General features: G+C 41.0%; 1 protein-coding gene across 6 annotated transcripts in view; it reads left to right on the top strand.

Moving 5' to 3' along the window:
* Positions 1–22,573, top strand: part of pbx3b (pre-B-cell leukemia homeobox 3b) — a 99,713-nt gene that overhangs the window by 2,364 nt on the left and 74,776 nt on the right. The window lies entirely within an intron of this gene.

Below are 22,573 nucleotides of genomic sequence, written 5' to 3'. Positions count from 1 at the left end.
TAGCCAACAGTGATGGTAATTATTAATCCTATATTTAGTCAGTTAGATTGTAATCTCGTGCTTAATGAGGTTTGCTGTCCAAAGGATGGATCACTATTGGCATTATTGGCACGAGTCTAACCATTGTTGCCTTCTGTAACGCACATAAAGCATTCAGACGATCAATAGAGCCAGCCGTTTCTAACGTGACAAGCTAAGTGCAATGATACTGTGGAAAGTATATATAAGAGCATTGTGTAGCCTAATAGAAAACATAATATTCAAATATCTGCCCAGCATGTGGGGACACAGATTTTAGAACCAGTCTCTTGCCCACATTAATATTAATTTCCTAATACAAATGGGCAGCCTACGAAGGAGTAACTGTATGAGGGTTAATATATTGTTAGAAAATAGGACTTGATTTAAGATTGGTATATTTTTTTAAACAGGAAATTGGTTTGGTCGTCCTTAGTAGCCTTCTACAAGGTGATGAGTTAAACTCAAAAAGTTAAATAGGCTTCCCCCAAACAACACTATTGTGTGTGTGTACAGGCTGTGTGAGTGAGTTTGTGCATGCCAGTCTGCATGAGCGCATGAGTGAACAATTGTGGACCCTTTTCAAATTCTAACCATGATAAATCCACAAGCTACTAAGGTTAGCATACTAATTGTGCAACCTGTCTTATGAATCGTTCTTGTGCGTCGCAATGCCATGCAATCCTGACATCACAGCAAATCAAACACCATACATCGATAGAACACTATTTTATTATAATGCACATTTTCACTTCTGTTTTTTTTGCCCAAAGTCTTTCTAGTGGGCCTGAGGGTTTTGCCGAAAGGAGATTGCTCATAAGAAGACACGAACCACATGCTACAGTCAGTGATGTGACGGTGTGCATCTTGAATACGCTTTTGTTAGGGTAGGTAGCCTAGACCAGTCGTTGTGGATAGGATACTTCTGAAAATGTTGATGAGCCAAAAGGAGGTTAGTGCTAGTCAACTTCTCACATATAAACCTATTACAAAGATGTGTTTGTACCGCAATGCAATATACAAAATTATAATTTTCACTATTGTAAGTGTCTATATTTGTAATATTTAATTGAACCTTTATTTAACTATGCAAGTCAGTTAAGAACAAATTCTTATTTACAATGACGGCCTATATGAAAACGTATTAAAAATATTGCTGTTGAGTCATTGCTAAAGGGTGTGTGGCTGATTTTCTGGGGGATACTTTATACAGTGTAAAAGGCAGAGGCTCTTCATTTTTATCCACAATATTTACTCAATATTTGTTGTTCAAAGTCACTCACACATAGATACCATAGAATGTATGATCCTGTGTCTGGTTCCACACACAGAGAGACAGGGAGAGCGCTCAGTATCTGGATCTTATCCTTGTCCCAGTTCGTTTGTAGTTGACATCACAGGGGCCAACAGAGACATTTATATTGCCCTTTAAATATTTGACATGACTTGAAGTGTAGGTAGGCCATCAGTAAAATGTTTCAGATACACAATACTTTATTTTATGTATTTAACATTTAAATAATTTCAAGTTAATTGAAATGTTTTATTCTATATCAAGCGGTTGCAGAAGCATTATAAGCTGTCCACTTTTCGCTAGTGAACTGTGATCTTCGATACCAATGGTGAATCATATTATGTCAAGTTCCAGTCGTTTATGACTAGAAAAGACAGTATTACAACAGTGGTGCAAGCGTTTGGCATTTTCCCCTGCATGTTGGTCAAGGCCACGTTTGGTATTTTGGTATCATTTAAAAGAGTGAGAGAGAGAGAGAGGGATGACAGTTGTCAAATACCGGTAAACTCTTAAACTCAGTTGAAAGTTGCCTATCATACAGAAACCCCTTAAATGACATTCATTTGCTACTGCTTTTAAATAGTGACGAGGTGTCAGATTCATGGCCTCTGTGTGGCTTATAAGCAGAAGTGACTTGGGTGAGATCATAAAACTGAATGAACTTCTCGGCCACAGGAGGTGTCTGCAGGGGCAGGAGAAGGGCCCTCGTGGCTGCCTAGCCTGCTTGAGGTATTCTTTATGCCTGTCGAGAAGAAAGTGGGAAAGTGAGAGAGTGATTGTGTAAGAAAAAGGGGGAACATGATCACTGATCACTGGATGTTTTAGCTCTATGTAACGATGTGTGAGCAACTGTGAGTATACTGTATGTTTTATACTGTATGAGTGTGCATCATAGATTAATCCATGCATTAGTATTAACACACACGATATGCATGTATCCCTACACGCTTTCAGATCTAAACCCCACCTGTAGGATTTATCTCCGTGGGCACATGTTGGATTACTTTTGACATTTTTATATTTTATATGACATTAAATATCAAATTAATTATGCATGAGAAATAGAGTCTCTAAGTATGCTAATTATTTAAATGAGCTTGTTTACTATTCCAGTTGTTGTAATCTTCTTTAATCCCTTTGATGGTCTTTGTTTCAATGTCATTTTCCACAAGAACTAAACCAGTAAATAATATACTGTACTTCTGTGCTACTTTGTTTGAGCACTCAATTTGGAAAAGCCTGTGTGTAGCAATGCTTCTGGTTGTACATTTTCTCTATCCCAGTCCCTCTGATCAGTATGTGTTTTGTGTGCTGTGTGAAGTATGGGGTAGCTGTAAAGTCTTTGTTTTTACTATTGAGAATTTAAATCCAGTTTTAGTTTGGAATTGAGATGTGTGTGTGTGTGTTTTAACATATCAACATTATTGATCTAATTTTAATCAGATAATCCAGTGCTTTATTTAATTATACTGTATCAATATATACGTAATATAACTATCAGTAGTTTCATAATACAATTAAATGCAATTAGTACAATGTACATGTAAGGAGAGAGAAATCTTTGAAAATATAAAATGCTTATTATTATTCTTGGATCACATTGTACCAGCTGTAAATAGAAACAGGCTAAATCAAACCTGAAGTGTTTGTATTGTAGCCATGTAAACAATGACAGCAAACATACTTGGATTTACAACTGTTTGAAGAGGTAATGGATGATGTGTGTGTCTGTCTGTGTGTGTATGTGCATATATCTCTGTGTGTGAGAGAGTGTGTCTGTCTGTGAGTGTGTGTGTGGTTATTCTGCGGTTTGGAGTCACAGCCTTCCCCCTCTTAGCCATTGACAGAGCTCAGCTGGTCTGGTGGCCTTCTTAACCAAACTGTTTTTCTCTCCCACTGTGGGTCATTCACATGCCCCCGTGGCATCATATAGAGGGATTGTTTGCTCCTTTCATGTCTGTTCACTGGCACATAATCTCAATGTCATTTAGCCACCCAATGATCCCATCCGGGGAAAACCATATCCAACCATGAATTTGACAGCAGTGCAGCAAACAAATATGGCTGTAACTACTTTATGTTTACAGGATATGCTTCAATACTGTGCAGAACATTCTTTTTTTTTACATTCATATGTATGTTAGAAGTAAAGAAGGCCATTTTAACTCACCTAGAATCTCAGAAACTCACTAGGGAACTTGGTGCATGGCGGTGGGGGGAGGCTCAGTAGCCCGTGTTGTGTGGTTGGGAAAGAAAGTGGGATGCACTTGACTGGTGAACAGACTATTTGTAGTGTTCAGAGGAATTTTGGCACTCTTCTTACTCTTATTGTAGACCCAGAGCAGATTTCCTCATCGCTAGTGCCCTAGAAATATTAATTCACTTTGATATGCTAATTAGGGGGCATTATGCAAGAAATTAGATTAAGTGGCAGCATGAAGTCATTTGCCTGTCAGTAAATTGAGTGTTTTTAGCAGGAGGGGTTTGTTTTTTCACTTTCTCTTGTTTTTGCATTTCAATGAGCTGAATGTGAGATATTGCTGAAACTGCTCCAATTCTTTACCTTTTTATTGTCCATTGTTTATTTTCTCTCTCACTCATCATGTTTGATACCAGCAATCTGCAAATGAGGACACGTGTTTGTTCTTCGACACATTCCTTTTGTCCACACATCTTCTGAATTGTGCCCAGCATGTCAGAGGTAGATAAAGAAAAGTAAACTCTAAAAAGATACATTTGCAGTTTTTTTATTTTTACTGTAGCTTGAGGAAGGGCATGAGACCTCAGTGCTAATCAGATGGGTTTTGCAGTAGTTTCTCTGTGCTGAGTTTGTTTTCTCTCCTCTCCTCTCTCTCTTGCCCTGGAAGCGAGGCTTGCATCAGCAGCGGGAGCAGCAAGAATAACAAAGGTGAAAGATTACCTCCATATGGTATTTCTGACCAGGAAAAGGAAAGGTTCTGCAAAAGCACTCCTCTTTGATGTGAGGTTTAATCAATAGAAAGAGATTACAGAAAACTATTACAGGCTAAATCACAGCGCGCCACAGAGGCTTAGTCCTCTCCACAGCTCTCTCAGCTGCACTGCACTCCTCCTGGCTGTGTATTGACTTGTTGTTTTCCTGACCTTTGACTCATCAAGTTCAGAAATGGGAGGTCTGGTCTGGAGAGGTAGGAGATTGCAGGAGGCTCAGGCTGATAAATGCCCAGATCCAGTGTGTAGAGCAGTGGATTAGAAAGACTAGTTACAGTATCTGACTAGGGGGGTAGGGTTAGCCGACATGTTAGCCTCCTCATACTGCTGATACCACTGCTGAACATGCCACAGTATTTGTCTGTTAGTTCATCTATGTGCATGCTGTGGTTATGAACAGTGGACTGGCTGAGTAACTTTCAGATTGAGGTTGTAATTAACCACATGCAAGGCTGACTAAAAGCATTACCTTGAGTAAATATAGTTAGGATTGAGGGTGTAAACGTTTGTCAAACCTTTAGGGAACATTCATTTTAAAGCTCCCTGACAAAGAGTTAATGAGACCCCTAAATCTAGTTTGTTGTTAATTTGACATGCCATTATGATTATTATGAATATTATGATTATAGTTATATTAAATTGAGAAAACAATGAAGTTAACAGTGTTACAATCCTTACCATGGCCCAAGATCAAATGTCAATATTTGTGAAGACTGCCTTGTTCTTTACCCTTTGCTTTTTATAGTGTTGATTTGTGCAAAATACCACAGTCAATGTATGCCGTGGAACAGAAATCCATTCAACAGACAGACAATTGACTTTTGGATGCTTTTTATTCGAGAGTGCCTCAGTGATGCGGCTGCAGCGACTAGATAGCGCTCGGCAGAATGGCTCGCTCACAGCTGGGTTCCTGGCCGTCTCAATGGCAGGGCTACTTGTGCTTCCTCTGCAGCGGGTAGGGGATTTGGAAGATGGGGAGGTTATCTAAGCAGCTCCCAAATCCCCTGCTTTCTCCTAACAGCAAAGAAAAAAAACATATGATAAAGAGAGAAAATAGAAAAGGTGGGGTGCGTATCAGTATCGATGGGGAAGGGAATCTGGAATGTCATATGTTCACATTCTCTCAGTATTTGTCATATTTTGTTTTCCCGACTGCAACAGTATAACAGCACCTGAATCTGATTCTGATCTGAATGAGGTGCTTTGATACGATAACCTGCTGGTGCTGATGACCCTCCGTCTGTACTCACACAGACCCCATCTTATGCTTGCCTCTCTCGCTACCTCTTCTATAGCTGGAAGCATTTTCTGTGGGCTCCTGTGCGAACAGCAGCCCATAATTGTATTTTTGCCCATACATTATACCAATTAGTCTTTATGGCAACTGGCATAAAAATGTGCATCCTCCAACAATATTTTAGTAGGTTAATTGCAACATTTCTCAATTGTACAGTTGGTGAAATAGTTATCTTCAGGCGGTGGCAGCCAGGAGAGGCTGCTCGGGATGCAAAAGGGAAAGCTTGATTGAAACGTTTGACATCGGTAAAGCTTGGAGCAGCATGGCCCTTGCTTGCTTTCTGTGCACTCCATTATCCTCAGTGTTCTGGTCCCTCTCTCAGCTAACCAAACAGAGTATCCCACCTGAACCAACATGCTGCTGAAGCGTGATGAATAATAGAAAAGAAAATTAGAATAAATCTCTCAGATCCTCCTCAGCATTGTTCGGCCTCATCCATCAGGAAGAAAGGCTCCTCCCACATTGACCCAGTCTGGGTATCAATGACATTGTCTTATATTTGCTAATCTCATTTAATAAATGTGGTCCCTGCACCCCCACCCTCAACTCTGGAGATGAGCTCATGTTTCATTTAATTACTTTCTACCTCAGATCGTTCGGGTTTGCTCCATTCTTTGTTATTCAAGAAAATACAGTGAATATGAACATGTAGAATATTACCTCATAGACAGAATTCTGTTATTGGAATTTCATTGGACTTTATTAATTCAGCTGGCTTCAAAACTTTTTTTTTTGTCAATGGGAATAAGTTTTGTCTGTCATGTTAGTTAATTCAAGATGTTCAACCCCTGTATAACTGATCATAATCTATTTTTTAACACACTTATTTCCCTGTGATCATTGCATATAGCTAGGCCCTCCTCTCCAGTGGTCAGATGTCATAATGTTTCCCCGTTTCCTGGTGCTTTATGTTCATGTTGGAGACATTTTTTGCAACATGGAGGTAGCTTGTTCCCCATCAGGACCCTGGCATCTGTTAGCGAGGCGTCTCCTCTAATATATTACTGGAGTTGTGCGCCCTTCAGACCAGAAAGAGACCGGCTGATAAATTCAATATCACCTTTGACTTGTCAGCTATTCTTTGCAGGTTAACCAAATTGTGCTTAGTATGAAACATTACATTTTCATTCAATGAAGTGAATGTTAAGCCAGCCACAGCTGTTTTCAATATTTTATGCTTTTCCCCTGACATGCATATGACATAAGTACAATTTGTGATGTGTTGTCATCAATAATTTTGTCAGAAAGCATAAAAGCTTGAAAAGCCATCCAACCACAGCAAAATATAAAATGACCATTTACCCATGCTCACCTTGCTGGACGGTTCCTGTCAGATATAGATTGAACAGCGAGTAATTCTGTTAAATCAATTAGTTTTATGTTTATTTATTGATGTTGTCATAAGTATACATTAGTATGCCAGATTTGTGTTGGTACTATTCAGTTCAAGCCCATTGAGGAATAGTCTGAATGTATCTTATGGAGCGATAAGTGATATTGATTGAGTAAGAGCTAATCACAGATCAGGTCAGGTAACAGAGACACTGGACCAATGCAATTGGCAGACTGTTACACAGTAATATGAACGATACAACTAGAAACAGAGCAAAGGTTTGGTTACCGGATGTTTCCTATAGTTTCTTTATCTGAGTCCAATCCTGGTCTTAATGTTTTAACGCAGTATCATTAGAGGGTGGAACAATATTTCCATAGAGTGTTATTAGTATAAAGAGTGTCAGATGGAGAGACTGGTACAAAGCAAGTCCTCTCTTGGTAATGATACTGCTATTTATAGGTCCTCATTTCATTAGCTCCAGTGTTTCAGAGAATATATTTTCTCATGGGGCAATAGATGCCTGATGTTCATTTACTCCCCATACACATTAAATGTGGACAACCAACATGCCAGAATGTTTTTTAGTAAAGAGGGGCCCCTCTGCTATTACAGGAAATATATTTGGATGTTATTTGTTTTGGTGTTGATCTATTCTATGATTGACTGACTCATCTTTAGAGGTTTGATGATACATATCATATTATCCATGTAATACAGTAACAGGGTATAGTGAATGGAACTCTTACAGGTGGTCATTTTTCCTTCAGAGAAGTGTTGGCATTTTCAATTTCATCGAGATTATTAGATTTACCGATTTTATTTGAGCAGTTCTAACATTTGAACATTGCAAGGCTTCAAATCATTATCCGTGTTATCACACACATACTGTACAATGTTGAGTAACGTTATGTAGCTATTATAGAAAACAGAACAATGTGTTTGTTATTGCTGTCTATTTCTGCCCTCATCACATGTGTTGTTTTCACAAAAGGTGTTTTCTAAAGTTCTCTCCTTATTTGTTCATCTGTAATTGAATCCCTTCTTCTATTGTTCCACAAGCCATTGTTCTACACGGTTCATACATTAGAATGATATATTGAAGGCAGAAATGGGAAAAAGACTGCAATGCAATGAAAATTTAATCAGCGTCTTCTGCTGCTTTAATAAGGCAAATAATTCTTATTGGCTGCTGTGTTAAGATTTCTAATATTTAATTCATACCAAACCTTGCATTATTCTGCCCCTGCCCTGACAAGCCCCACTCTGCTGCCTGCCAAAAGGCAACATTAAAAACTTAAAAGCAGATGTAAATGTCTGAAGGCATCTGGATGGCCAGTTTTGAAGTCATCACTAAATGGTACTACCTTGCATTATTAACTATTATTAGGGGCAGAGATTGTTTATCAATTGATAGTCTTTTTTTACTTAACATTAAAATGAGAACAGAACATTTTGAATATTTGCCAGGTCAGATGGAACATAGCATCAATCATTTCACTGAAACTCCTTGATGGCCTCGTATTTGTGTTTTTAAAGGCAACTTATTGGCTCCTGGTGTTGAACACAGAGAAACCTTATATTATTGAGTGATTCAGAATTACTATCTTTACTCCTAAAACAATATACAAGGGACTGAAAAGCCCTTCCACTTCTATCGTCATATTTTCTTTTTGGTTGGTGAATGTATAAGACTACTCTAAATGTACCTTTCCTTTTCTTCCTAGAAGTTCGTTTTTGTGGGCTGAAGCAACGGAAAGGTGGCAAGTGGCCAAAGGCTAGGTGATGGCTCATGTTAAAGTGAAACGGCAGGTCCTGTTTTCCTCTCTTGGTAAAATGGCTTAATTGGTGTCAGAGCCCCAGGGATAAAGGCCTCTTGCTCTGAACATAGCCACACCGTCATAGTCTTCCCTCAGCCAGGACAAGCGGGTAACGTCTGGTGGTGAATGAGGACTAAGCCGTGCCATAACAATATGCAGTGATGTTTGGGATGACAGAAATTAATACGCGCTTGCTCCCAGAAAGTCATGATTAATGACGGCGAGTAGGGGAACGCTGTCCCTCCTCTTACTCCACTTTGATGGGGATTGAAAAGCGAAAGAGGCTGGTTTCTCTTCTCTTTAGAAAGTGGATGTCACCCAGAGTACATTACTGCTGTTTTTCTTTCCCATTTTTCCTCAAGAGGAATGAGGTGGGGGATTGGATGGTCCCTCCTAATGAATTTAGGATGGGTCCGCTACCCTGATTTGGGAGTTGACCCATCCTGTCCAGTAGCAAGCTGGTGGGAGTACTCAGTCTTCCTTGGAGTTATTGCTGTTAGGAACTACATGGGAAAGGAAAAGCACCTACTGATATAGATAATTACTAATATTACAACATAACAGTTATTGACAAATGTATGTTTCATTTGATTATCAGATTCTCTTATTAACATCTTTACTACATGTCTATAGATATTATAAACCAGTTAATGACATGCTGGCAACCTATATCCATATATCAAAATGATTTATGGTGTCTGTGCACTTGGAAAAAGAACAGAAAACTAAAATAAAATATATTCAATGTTGTGAAAAAAGAATGATGACAATGTGCTTTTTCATAGTATCTGTGTTTTTGAAATGACCAACATAAATTTTATTTAAAGGTCCGATGCAGCCATTTTTATCTCAAATAATTTCTGGTTAACAATTATGTATCTTACTGTGATTATTTTAAATTAAAATGGTTTTAAAAAATTTCTCAAACAAGAATGTAGCTAGTACTGTCGCGGATAGGTCTGAGTGGGTAGGTAAAAACAGAAAACTAGCTGTTATTGGCAAAGAGTACGAACTAGAGGTCGACCGATTAATCGGAATGGCCAATTAATTAGGGCCGATTTCAAGTTTTCATAACAATCGGAAATCTGTTTTTTTTGGACACCGATTTGGCCATTTTTATTTTTACATCTTTATTTAATCTTTATTTAACTAGGCAAGTCAGTTAAGAACACATTCTTATTTTCAATGACGACCTAGGAACAGTGGGATAACTGCCTTGTTCAGGGGCAGAACAACAGATTTTGACCTTGTCAGCTCGGGGATTCAATCTTGCAACCTTACAGTTAACTAGTCCAATGCTCTGCTCTAACCACCTGCCTCTCCACGAGGAGCCTGCCTTTTACACAAATGCAGTAAGAAGCCAAAGTAAGTTGCTATCTAGCATTAAACTTATCTTATAAAAAACTATCAATCAATCAATCATAATCACTAGTTAACTATACATGGTTGATATTACTAGTTTATCTAGCGTGTCCTGCATTGCATATAATCGATGTGGTGCACTTTCGCGAAAAAGGACTGTCTTTGCTCCAACGTGTACCTAACCATGAACATCAATGCCTTTCTTAAAATCAACACACAAGTATATATTTAAAAAAAATGCATATTTAGTTAATATTGCCTGCTAACATTAATTTCTTTTAACTAGGTAAATTGTGTCACTTCTCTTGCAACAGAGTCAGGGTATATGCAGCAGTTTGGGCCGCCTGCCTCGTTGCGAACTAATTTCCCAGAATTTTATGTAATTATGACATAACATTGAAGGTTGTACAATGTAACAGCAATATTTAGACTTCGGGATGCCACCCGTTAGATAAAATATGGAACAGTTCCGTATTTCACTGAAATAATAAATGTTTTGTTTTCGAAATGATAGTTTCGGATTCGACCATATTAATGACCAAAAACCCCTATTTCTGTGTGTTATTATGTTATAATTAAGTCTATGATTTGATAGAGCAGTCTGACTGAGCGGTGGTAGGTAGCAGCAGTCTCATAAGCATTCATTCAAACAGCAATTTCGTGTGTTTTGCCAGCAGCTCTTCGCTGTGCTTCAAGCATTGAGCTGTTTATGACTTCAAGCCTATCAACTCCCGAGATTAGGCTGGTGTAACCGATGTGAAATGGCTAGCTAGTTAGCGGGGTGCGCGCTAATAGCTTTTCAAACGTCACTCGCTCTGAGACTTGGAGTGGTTGTTCCCCTTGCTCTGCAAGGGCCGCGGATTTTGTGGAGCGATGGGGTAACGATGCTTCGAGAGTGGCTGTTGTCGATGTGTTCCTGGTTCGAGCCCAGGTAGGGTCGAGGAGAGGGACGGAAGCTATACTGTTACACTGGCAATACTAAAGTGCCAATAAGAACATCCAATAGTCAAAGGTATATGAAATACAAATCGTATAGAGAGAAATAGTCCTATAAATACTATATTAACTACAACCCAAAACCTCTTACCTTGGAATATTGAAGACTCATGTTAAAAGGAACCACCAGCTTTCATATGTTCTCATGTTCTGAGCAAGGAACTTAAACGTTAGCTTTTTTACCTGGCACATATTGCATTTTACTTTCTTCTCCAACACTTTGTTTTTGCATTATTTAAACCAAATTGAACATGTTTCATTATTTATTTGAGGCTAAATTGATTTTATTGATGTATTATATTAAGTTAAAATAAGTGTTCATTCAGTATTGTTGTAATTGTCATTATTACAAAAAAGCAAAAAAATTGTCCGATTAATCGGTATCGGCTTTTTTTTTGGGGTCCTTCCGATAATCGGTATCGGTATCGGATCTGAAAAATCATAATCGGTCGACCTCTAGTACGAACTGTCTTTCTTGTTGGTCTATTCACTTTTTTTACTGCCAAAACTCCATCCCACCAAAACAGGCAGAAATTTCAAGTGTTCCTTTCAAACAGCTCATACACTAAAATGCCATTATCAACACTTTCACAATTGGACAGTGTCATTCCAACCTCATAGTGTGGAAATATATATATAAAACACAGGAAATCACATTTTTCACTGCACTGGGCCTTTAACATCTTCAACATTGAGGCTTTTCTGAAAATGAACGATTCAGGGCCCAATGTGTGAACACAATGAACTGATGTGCAGTAGCCATGATTTGAGTATCTGTTGTGTCCTAGCAGGAGACACATTAATATTTAATCCAGTCTGCCATAGAGATCCCCAGACCCTTCTTTTCAGGCTTTACTTTCACTAATGTCTTTTCCACCTTCCCAGGTATTTCATTTCTACGTAATGTGGAATTAAAGCATGCATTAGGAGGATACCAGGCACCTTGTAACCGATTTCTAAGGACACGTGTCTCTGCACAAATTCAAAAAGCAAGTTTTGACAACGGACATTTTGCTGACGCAGAGTATTTCTCTCACGTCTGCTTCTCAAATAAACACTAGCTCTTTCAGAATGATTGATACATATTTAGGTAGCCTTTTTCCCCTCGTACTACTGTGGAAGGTAGGAGTTTATGCAAGCAGCAGAAATATCAACGTTTTAAACAGTCTATCACTAAGCCTCATAACGGTCTGTCTCTGCTCTCAGATGGGTGTGTAGGAAGACAATGTCAGCTTTTATTTTGGTTCTCAGTTATCTGAACAGTTACTGTCTCAGCATTCATCATTTCAGTTGTTTCCTGTTGATGATTTGTACTGCAGTGTACTAAGACTCAAAGCCCACATCAACAAGATCTCATAAAGTCAATGAATGAGCATAGTTGCAGGGGTTTGTTGACTATTTCAACCTTGGCACAGTAACTGAAAGGTAGTTGGAAAAAATATGTTCTGCCCCTGAGCAAGGCAGTTAACCCACTGTTCCCCGGGCGCCGAAGATGTGGATGTCGATTAAGGCAGCCCCCCCGCACCTCTCTGATTCAGAGGGGTTGGGTTAAATGCGGAAGACACATTTCAGTTGAATGCATTCAAGTTGTACAACTGACTAGGTGTCCCCCTTTACCTTTCTATATAGTAAGTTGCTGCACATGTCAGTCTGTATTTTGTACTGTAATGTCCTCAATTTGCTTTTGGACTTTGAAGATAATTATGTAAATTGAGAGGCCTCCCATGCAAGGGTAAACATAGCTGTGTTAGGACAGAAGGCGTGGTTCCCCCCTTTCTCTAAATACTGAAAAATAGACCCTAACATCATGTGTGCGTGTGTGCGTGCATGTGCGCAAGTCAGCCAGCCTGTCAGGTCCCGGTGTGAAGGCTTGGTTCGAGGGCACTTGGTGCCTCTGTCTGTAAGTATGCCGAGCATTGCCTGGCCTCCCGGGTGCTGAAGGAGAGCATGGAGTGGCAGAGTTAATTTATTTAATGACTGAGCGTCTTATATCTCCCGAGCCCTGATTATAATCCTTGCTTGATGAGAGAAGCGATAGAGTGGTGTGCACCAGCCTCATGCACGTAGACCCACAGGCTCCGATTCCTCCATCCTCTCTCCTCCCCACCCCCACTCTATCTGTCTCCGCCACTTTCCCCAAACCTTCAGTAAAGATCAGAAACAAGGCTTAGGGAAAAAACTTAGAGTGAGGTGTAGAGTGAGGTGCCATAGAGTGAGGTGTAGAGTGAGGTGTAGAGTGAGGTGCCATAGAGTGAGGTGCCATAGAGTGAGGTGTAGAGTGAGGTGCCATAGAGTGAGGTGCCATAGAGTGAGGTGTAGAGTGAGGTGCCATAGAGTGAGGTGCCATAGAGTGAGGTGCCATAGAGTGAGGTGTAGAGTGAGGTGTAGAGTGAGGTGTAGAGTGAGGTGTAGAGTGAGGTGCCATAGAGTGAGGTGTAGAGTGAGGTGTAGAGTGAGATGCCATAGAGTGAGGTGTAGAGTGAGGTGCCATAGAGTGAGGTGCCATAGAGTGAGGTGTAGAGTGAGGTGTAGAGTGAGGTGTAGAGTGAGGTGTAGAGTGAGGAGCCATAGAGTGAGGTGCCATAGAGTGAGGTGTAGAGTGAGGTGTAGAGTGAGATGTAGAGTGAGATGCTATAGAGTGAGGTGTAGAGTGAGGTGCCATAGAGTGAGGTGTAGAGTGAGGTGCCATAGAGTGAGGTGTAGAGTGAGGTGCCATAGAGTGAGGTGTAGAGTGAGGTGCCATAGAGTGAGGTGTAGAGTGAGGTGCCATAGAGTGAGGTGTAGAGTGAGGTGCCATAGAGTGAGGTGTAGAGTGAGGTGTAGAGTGAGGTGTAGAGTGAGATGCCATAGAGTGAGGTATAGAGTGAGGTGCCATAGAGTGAGGTGTAGAGTGAGGTGTAGAGTGAGATGCCATAGAGTGAGGTGTAGAGTGAGGTGCCATAGAGTGAGGTGTAGAGTGAGGTGCCATAGAGTGAGGTGTACAGTGAGGTGCCATAGAGTGAGGTGTAGAGTGAGGTGCCATAGAGTGAGGTGTAGAGTGAGGTGCCATAGAGTGAGGTGTAGAGTGAGGTGTAGAGTGAGGTGTAGAGTGAGATGCCATAGAGTGAGGTGTAGAGTGAGGTGCCATAGAGTGAGGTGTACAGTGAGGTGCCATAGAGTGAGGGGTAGAGTGAGGTGCCATAGAGTGAGGTGTAGAGTGAGGTGCCATAGAGTGAGGTGTACAGTGAGGTGCCATAGAGTGAGGGGTAGAGTGAGGTGCCATAGAGTGAGGTGTAGAGTGAGGTGCCATAGAGTGAGGTGTTTTACAATTCGTGGCTGTACACCGGTGATCATTTTGTAGTGTACCTCATCTATAATTTAGTATGGTGAGCTAAAGCGAGCGATGCTGGGAAATCCGAGTGAGGAGTAATTGTGATTAGCTGTGTGATCAAGATGAAGATTTGTATGAACGTGGGAAAGCCGAACAGTGTGTGTCACTTTGGCAGCAGTGGCTGTCAGCAGTGGGGGAGCTGCGGTTGTAAAAACCATGCCCTCGCTCTCTGCCAGCATGTCTCTTGTGGAGCCAAAGCACTGCCCTGTAGATCTGGACTGGCTGTGGGAGGGAATGCAAAAACACTGAGGACTGTGGAAATAAGTGCTTAGAGCCCTAATTGTGAACGGGTTGAAGTAATGACATACTTCTCCGAGCTATCATGACTAAAGAGGTGAGAGAGAGGGGGAGAGAGGTGAGAGAGAGGGGGAGAGAAGTGGCGTAGAGGGAGAAAATACTCCCTGCTTCTAACATTTCCATAAGCCATCATCAGTAATGCAGCAGCAGCCTCACAAACCAGAAATGATTTCTTCAGACATTGCTGTCAAGTCTTGTTCAAATAGCAGCCTCACATTTGAATAACAGCCGACATTTTGAATTAATTAATCAGACAAGATAGTCTAGGCCTTTTCTCATTACTCTACGGGTCAGGCTGGGGAAGATATATGCGGTGGTGATGATATACTTGTCTTTAATAGTGATTTATGGAGATTTTGGATTGTACTCGATTTGTCAAAGGGCCTGGTAGCAGAAAAAAATAGGGCAGTACATATTTCATTACCTAATCTTTGATTGATTCCATGATGCTAAAATATATGATCTTGTTGTTTAGGTGCATGGAAATCCCCTGTTAAGGCTGCAGCCTGGCATCAAGAGCAGAAATACACACGCATGCACACTTGCGCACACACACACACACACACCATTTTAATCTCCTCATAGACCTTTCCCATTTTACTTTTCCTATGCAATTAAGCAAGGGCTGTAAATTACAACTGCACAGTACTTTAATTATCACAGTGTTAAAATAGAGTTCCTGTCTTTGAGAGGATTTCATTAACTTACTGACTATCCTGTGTGTGCTCATTTTTTATTCCATAATCATAAGATTCATTTGATTTACATGATGTAGTTGTAGGTACATGTATGTAATGACACAGCCAGCCTATGACACAGGGCTATTCTGGCAAGTGAAAGATAAGCACCGATCCTAAAATAGAGACAACATATTCATGTCAGCTTCCAAAGTCAACAACGATCTTGACATTTGCTGACAGTCTTGTGTTAAACTATTTTGGCTTTCAAGTTGTAATGTAAAGTAAGTTAAATATTTCATTTAGGTGTGAATCCAATACATAATAGTTTTATGACACACATCCTTTCTTGTTTTTTACTGGCCACAACAACTTAATCTCCAGATATATTTTTTCTAAATCTTGAAAATTATCATTCTTTTCTATTTACATAAAGCCACCGTGTTTGACCAGGCTGTAAGCCAAGAACAGTTCACATAGTGGAATGAAATGCCTATTACATTCAACCTACTCTGTTTATTGCTCTTAGAGACTTGAGTTTGTGGTTTCAGATTGATGTACAGCAATGTTCAAGCTGGCTGTATATGTCTGGTGTGTGTGTGCATGTGTATGCCAGCTACCTTGCTTTGGGCATGTGTTGTTAAGAGTGTGTGAGGGTGAGACTGCAGTATGTTCGGTTTATAATTCTCTACATGGGTGTGACTTTACAGACGTGTAATTGAGCATGCGCCTATACTTATGAGGGTAAAGGTGTTTGTACAACCCAGAGGTGCAGAGAGACTGATGATCTTCACGTGCTAGAGCTGCTCAATACTACTATTCAACAATGACTGAGGCTATATAACACACAAACATTCTTGTGTTGATTATTGTCTCTAAGCCTTACATTGGTGGAACATGTCAATGTGTCTTTGACTCAATTTATTTAGCACAAATCTGTCATTTTTGTGGTTTTGATGGTTGGATATAAGACATACCGGGGTGTGGGTTGTGGATAAGTCATTAAAAACTGTGTCACCTCCTCACTGGCCATTTGGCTCATTTGACAGGACTTGTGAGAGCACTACAGTGTACGTGTGTGTGTGTGTGTGTGTGTGTGTGTGTGTGTGTGTGTGTGTGTGTGTGTGTGTGTGTGTGTGTGTGTGTGTGTGTGTGTGTGTGTGTGTGTGTGTGTGTGTGTGGTGCACACGGGCATGTGTGTGTCAGAATGGTATGAGCTGTTGCCATTCTAGTGTGCAGGCAGCCCATCACAAAATGCACCACCGACCATTGTGACAAAACATTCAAATAAATTGCTGTCAGGCTGCCGAAACACCAAGTGCAGCGATTTTTATCTGACGTGTAGAAGACCCAGACATGCAGTCGTGACAAGTAATGCTGGTGCACCTGTGAGAGACTGACGATAAAAATCAGGATATGCCTGATCCTCGGCATAACAATACCTATCATTACTTGATATTATTACTCTTCCTGAAGAGAGAGCTCAAGATGGAGAGATATGTGAAATGTGGCAGCGTTTTTAAAGCCTGGCTAATGAATGCACTGCAGTTTTCTTTACTGCACAATTCATTATACAGTAAAATGCCGGACTACTGATATTGAGCTGTCAATTATTTTTGCATTATAAATATATGTAATTAGTTTCAACTCCCCTTTCTTTGAATTGCAAAATTGGGAACAATGGGTTTACTTTTTGGACAATTCTGATAGTGATTTATAAACATTATGTTTTACTCATAGGTCTCCAGTGCTTTAAATTTACGCTATAACATTTTAGTTAACCTCTCCAGAAAACCAGAGATGGAGGACACATTGTTGAATCTGACATCCATCCTACTCAGCATTGTTATGTTCTACCTTATATGTTGTTAATGAGGAATAGGCCCTCATTATGATTTTAAGCATGAGAGAGGAAAGCTTTTAATTAATGATATGTAAATGGTTCTGAATTGATTATGTTAGAATATCAAGAGAGATGAGTAGAAGCTGTGGTGTAATATATTTTAATTAAGAATTAATTAAAAATGATGGCAATTTTTAAGAGCCCCACAGAAAATAGTGGAATTTACTCTCTGTCAGAAGTAAATTAGCCTTTGATTAAATAAACGAGCACATACTGTATTTATAGAAGAGTTATTTTTAAACTTTGCCAGGAAGAATTACACCGATTTGAAAAAGAATTACCATCCAGTGGTGGACCAGTAACTGAGTTTGCCATGGGTTAATTGTGATTTATCCCAATTATAATTGATGAGATTTCCTTGATTTGTGTCAGTTTATAGATCAATAAAACTGTATTTCATTTCATGTATTCAGTGCCTGAAATTACATTGTGCATAATAAAAGCAATTACAGTGCATACAATGGCATCACACTAAAACATTGTATATGTATTACATACTGTATATACACTTTATTATCATATATGACAAGTCAATTATAAACCAAAAAAATATCACTTTTTGGGGGGGAGGGGGGGGTCATACAATTTCTGTAAAAAGATTAGTTGTGACTATTGTGAAAACATAGGTAACCTCTTTAATAGTCATCTGCTTTCTTTTATTCTTTGAAGAAGAGATAAACATTTGAGAACTTAGATGCACATATCGTGTGCAGTAGTTTAACAAGGCAGCACAGGCCTTTGTTCTCTGCTAATACTAGCATGCATGCTCTTTGCGATACTCTGCGATCAATGGCAAAGAGGCTGGTATCACAGCAGTTGGAGCAGGCATAGCTTGCGGGGGAGGGGAGGGGGGTCCCTGGTGGTTCATTTTGATTGGAGCACAGAGTTTTGTGTTGAAAGGCCAGGGAGAGACAGGCTGTTGGAACCAAATCCCCCTGGATCAGTTAGAGCTTTGAAACAAAAACACCTTGATATTCCGAGAGAACATTTTGCTAAGGAAAAGAATGAAATTAAATGAGCTATCTGAAAACAGAAAACAGAAACAATGAAATGGATTTAAACGACTTGTGAATGTTTGTGTGTTTACACTGTATGAATGTGTGTGCTGTGTAGTGTATGGTGTGGAATGAGTTTGACACCTGTGGTGTATAGCCTCTACGGTGAGGCTCTATTGCTTTTTGCAACAGTCCTGAAGTATTTATTTGTCATTCTCAGTTTTCAGTATTCAAAAGGCAAATATATGGATATTGAGGTGAAATGGGCTGTTAGCTGAGTAGTGCTGTTAACAAGCATAGTGAGACAGCAGGTAACAGTACAGTATCTTTCCACAGAGAGAGAGAGCATAGGAGAGAGGGGTTTGTGATGGGAGGAGAGGAGGGCTGTGATGGGGTAATGAACCAGTTATGGGAGGCAGTGTGAACATGGTGGCTAAGAGGGGAGGGGATGGTAAATAGGGTATCAGTCCTACTCCACCATAACCCCCTCTACACACACACACACACACACACACACACACACACACACACACACACACACACACACACACACACACACACACACACACACACACACACACACACACACACACACACACACACACACACACACACACACACACACACACACACACACACACAAAGCCTCTCTCTTCTTTTTGACACCTGCAACCAGTTGCAATACATCACTGTCAGGATCGCTTTCACCACCCATCTGCATTTGCACGTTAGTTACCCATGGAGGCCCTCGTCAAAAAAGTTGAGCAGTCCTGACACAAGCTCCCTGGTGGGAACATGAAAGGTGATGCGATGTTGGGAGGTGTCATGGCGGGTGTCACTGCTGGCTGCACTCTCTCCCAACACAAACCTGATTAATACTGAAGGCAAAAATGGATTGTTAGCTCATTGGCTGTTAATGCACAAATACCACACCATTCACCGTCTATGTTTAATACTGAACGTATCGCATGAATATCTGGGCTTTGTTTCTTGATTTCCATCTTCAATATAGCTGATAAAGGCACAGATGTAACGTTGTAACCCTGCACATCGACTCGGTACTGGTACACCGTGTATATTGCCAAGTTATCGTTACTCATTGTGTATTTATGATTACTTTTGTTATACTTTTCTAGTATTTCACCATGCTCTTTATCTCTGCATTGTTGGGAGGGGCCATCAGTAAGCATTTCGCTGTCTACACCTGTTGTTTACGAAGCATGTGACAAATACAATTTGATTTGATTTGAAAAGAGTTTACATCACACGTCCATAGCATATTTCCATCGGCAGGTATCATAAATGGAGTATAATACTGAAATAGTTCATGAGTATGAGGTAGTCTAAGTTGAAGTTCAGATTCATTGGCCCTGTATTAGTGGCTCCTGTATTGTCTGCAAGGTTGTGAAATTGGCTGTGAGTCTGGTCATTCGGGAGGAAGTGACTGCATGGCGCCTCCAGTGTGAGTGAGCTCACTGTGGCGTGGTGGGGGTAGTAGTAGTCGTCTGACAGTGCCACTGTTAGCTAGCAGTCGGTGAGTGGAGCGGCGGCTCCGGCCCCGATGGAGGGGGGTCAGCGGCTGAACTCGCTGATGGGAGCCAGAACATGAAACAATGCCTGGGTAACGTCTGGTAGGTGAGCTGCACAGAATTACAAGCGAGGGAGCAGGCCTGCTGAGGCAATTACAGCCTAATGGGGTCATTTGGAAGGCAATTGCCAGGGGTTAATGTAGTATGGAGAGATGAGGTGAGATTGAAGTGAAATTTGGGGCTAGATAATGTGTTCAAATGAAAAGGGAGCGATCAGACAAGTTGTGCATTGACGAGGTGGGAGGTTGAATTGGGGAACGAGAGCATGGGCACTCACAGCGACACAGATGGACACAGGGCTCTATCTTTCTCTCACTAATGCACACACACACATCATATGCCCTGGAAGCACTACCTCTCTCCCTACTGGAGGTCTTCTTCTGTTTCTCCTCTGTCTCTTCTGTCTGCCCCTTTGCTCTCTCCATGGCCTCTCCTTGTTGGCTGCTCTCTGAACAAGGGCTGCTGTGTTTCACCCCTGCTGATGAACAGTCTACAAGGAAGTGTTATTTTACAGATGCTCACGCTGGACAATGTTTGTGTTTCAGCACTTGTGATGTAATTCTGTGTATCATATGTGAGAATACCAGTTAAGATGATCATAGTGATGATCATACTGTGTAATACAGCATAGGGAAGTCCTCAGTTAGAGACATGTCAAGCCCTCCTAGTATCAGTTGTGATAGAGTGGTAAGCGTGTTGGAAGAAGTAGGAGAGGCACCGCAATGGATCGGGATAAAGAGGGTCATTATGCGCTCTTACGTTATCCAGTTCATTACCTTAATTGCCAAACATAATCCTGTTTTGGAAGGGTGCACTGGAGCTTTGGGAACAGATCTTAGCCCAGGCTTCATCCCCTGATCCCCTGGCCGAATTTGCAGGAGGCAGCCCAATCATGCTAACGCTAAACTTTGATCAAAGCCAAACTTCCTTAAGGTCAGCCATGTGAATTCCCCTGGAGCTACTGTGTGCGCTGAAGCGAACTGCAGTATAGGAGGTTGTAGAGCACTGTGTGCCTTGCTGCTGCTGCCTGTGACCGTGCTGGATCACCGGCCAGCAATAGCATTATCATCACCTTTCAAGTCTTCAGCGTTTTTACACGATTATGCTCAACACTGGAACTTAACATCATCCATGGGTGAAAATTCTTAGAACAGTCTCTCTCTCTCTCTCTCTCTCTCTCTCTCTCTCTCTCTCTCTCTCTCTCTCTCTCTCTCTCTCTCTCTCTCTCTCTTTTATTTCTCTCTCTCTCTCTTTATTTCTCTCTCTCTCCCTCTCTCAATCCCCAGTCCCCCTTTTTTCTCTCACACAACCCTGCCATCTCTGTGAAGTCTGCTCCTCCCCTCCCCTTCCATTCTACACAGTGTTTTGGCCTGGAGCCGACCACTTCACTGAGGCATATTTTCCCAGACTCCCTGAAGGCTATTTTACCAGGATTCCCATTAGGTCTTAACCCATTACCAATGTTACAAATAATTTACGGAATCATCTATTTATATGGTAATTAATTAATTTGACATGGCTTGCTCAATGCTCATGAAAGTCAGCATTTCATACCTATATCACCCATTTCTTCTGTATGTACTTCATGATTTTCTGTAAAAATTTTATGACATTTGGAAAATCAAAAGAAATCAGCCAAGACCTCAGAAAAAAAATGTAGACATTACATTACATTACATTTAAGTCATTTAGCAGACGCTCTTATCCAGAGCGACTTAGACCTCCTCAAGTCTGGTTAGAAATGCCTGAAGGTACCACGTTCATCTGTACAAACAATAGTACGCAAGTATAAACACCATGTAACCACGTAGCCGTTATACCGCTCAGGAAGGAGCCGCGTTCTGTCTCCTAGAGATGAACGTACTTTGGTGCGAAAAGTGCAAATCAATCCCAGAACAAAAGCAAAGGACCTTGTGAAGATGCTGGAGGAAACAGGTACAAAAGTATCTATTCCCACAGTGGAACAAGTCCTATATTGACAGCAAGAAGGAAGCCACTGCTCCAAAACCGCCATAAAAAAGCCAGACCAACGGTTTGCAACTGCACATGGGGACAAATATTGTACTTTTTGGAGAGATGTCCTCTGGTGTGATGAAACAAAAATAGAACTGTTTGGCCATAATGACCATCGTTATGTTTGGAGGAAAAAAGGGGTGGGGGGGCTTACAGCATCATGTTGTGTGGGGTGCTTTGCTGCAGTAGGGACTGCTGCACTTCACAAAATAGATGGCATCTTGAGAAAGGACAATTATGTGGATGTATATTTTTTTATTATTATTTTATTATTATTATTTTTATTTTTTTTACCCCTTTTTCGTGGTGTCCAATTGTTGTAGTAGCTACTATCTTGTCTCATCGCTACAACTCCCGTACGGGCTCGGGAGAGACGAAGGTCGAAAGTCATGCGTCCTCCAATACACAACCCAACCTAGCCGCACTGCTTCTTAACACAGTGTGCATCCAACCCGGAAGCCAGCCGCACCAATGTGTCGGAGGAAACACCGTGCACCTGGCAACCTTGGTTAGCGCGCACTGCGCCTGGCCCGCCACAGGAGTCGCTGGTGCGTGATGAGACAAGGACATCCCTACCGACCAAGCCCTCCCTAACCCGGACGACGCTAGGCAAATTGTGCGTCGCCCCATGGACCTCCC

The sequence above is a fragment of the Oncorhynchus keta genome, chromosome 14 (assembly GCF_023373465.1).
Source record: "Oncorhynchus keta strain PuntledgeMale-10-30-2019 chromosome 14, Oket_V2, whole genome shotgun sequence".
Classification (NCBI taxonomy): domain Eukaryota; kingdom Metazoa; phylum Chordata; class Actinopteri; order Salmoniformes; family Salmonidae; genus Oncorhynchus; species Oncorhynchus keta.
The sequence above is the reverse complement of the archived record's forward strand: the minus strand, read 5'-3'. Positions and strand labels throughout refer to the sequence as shown.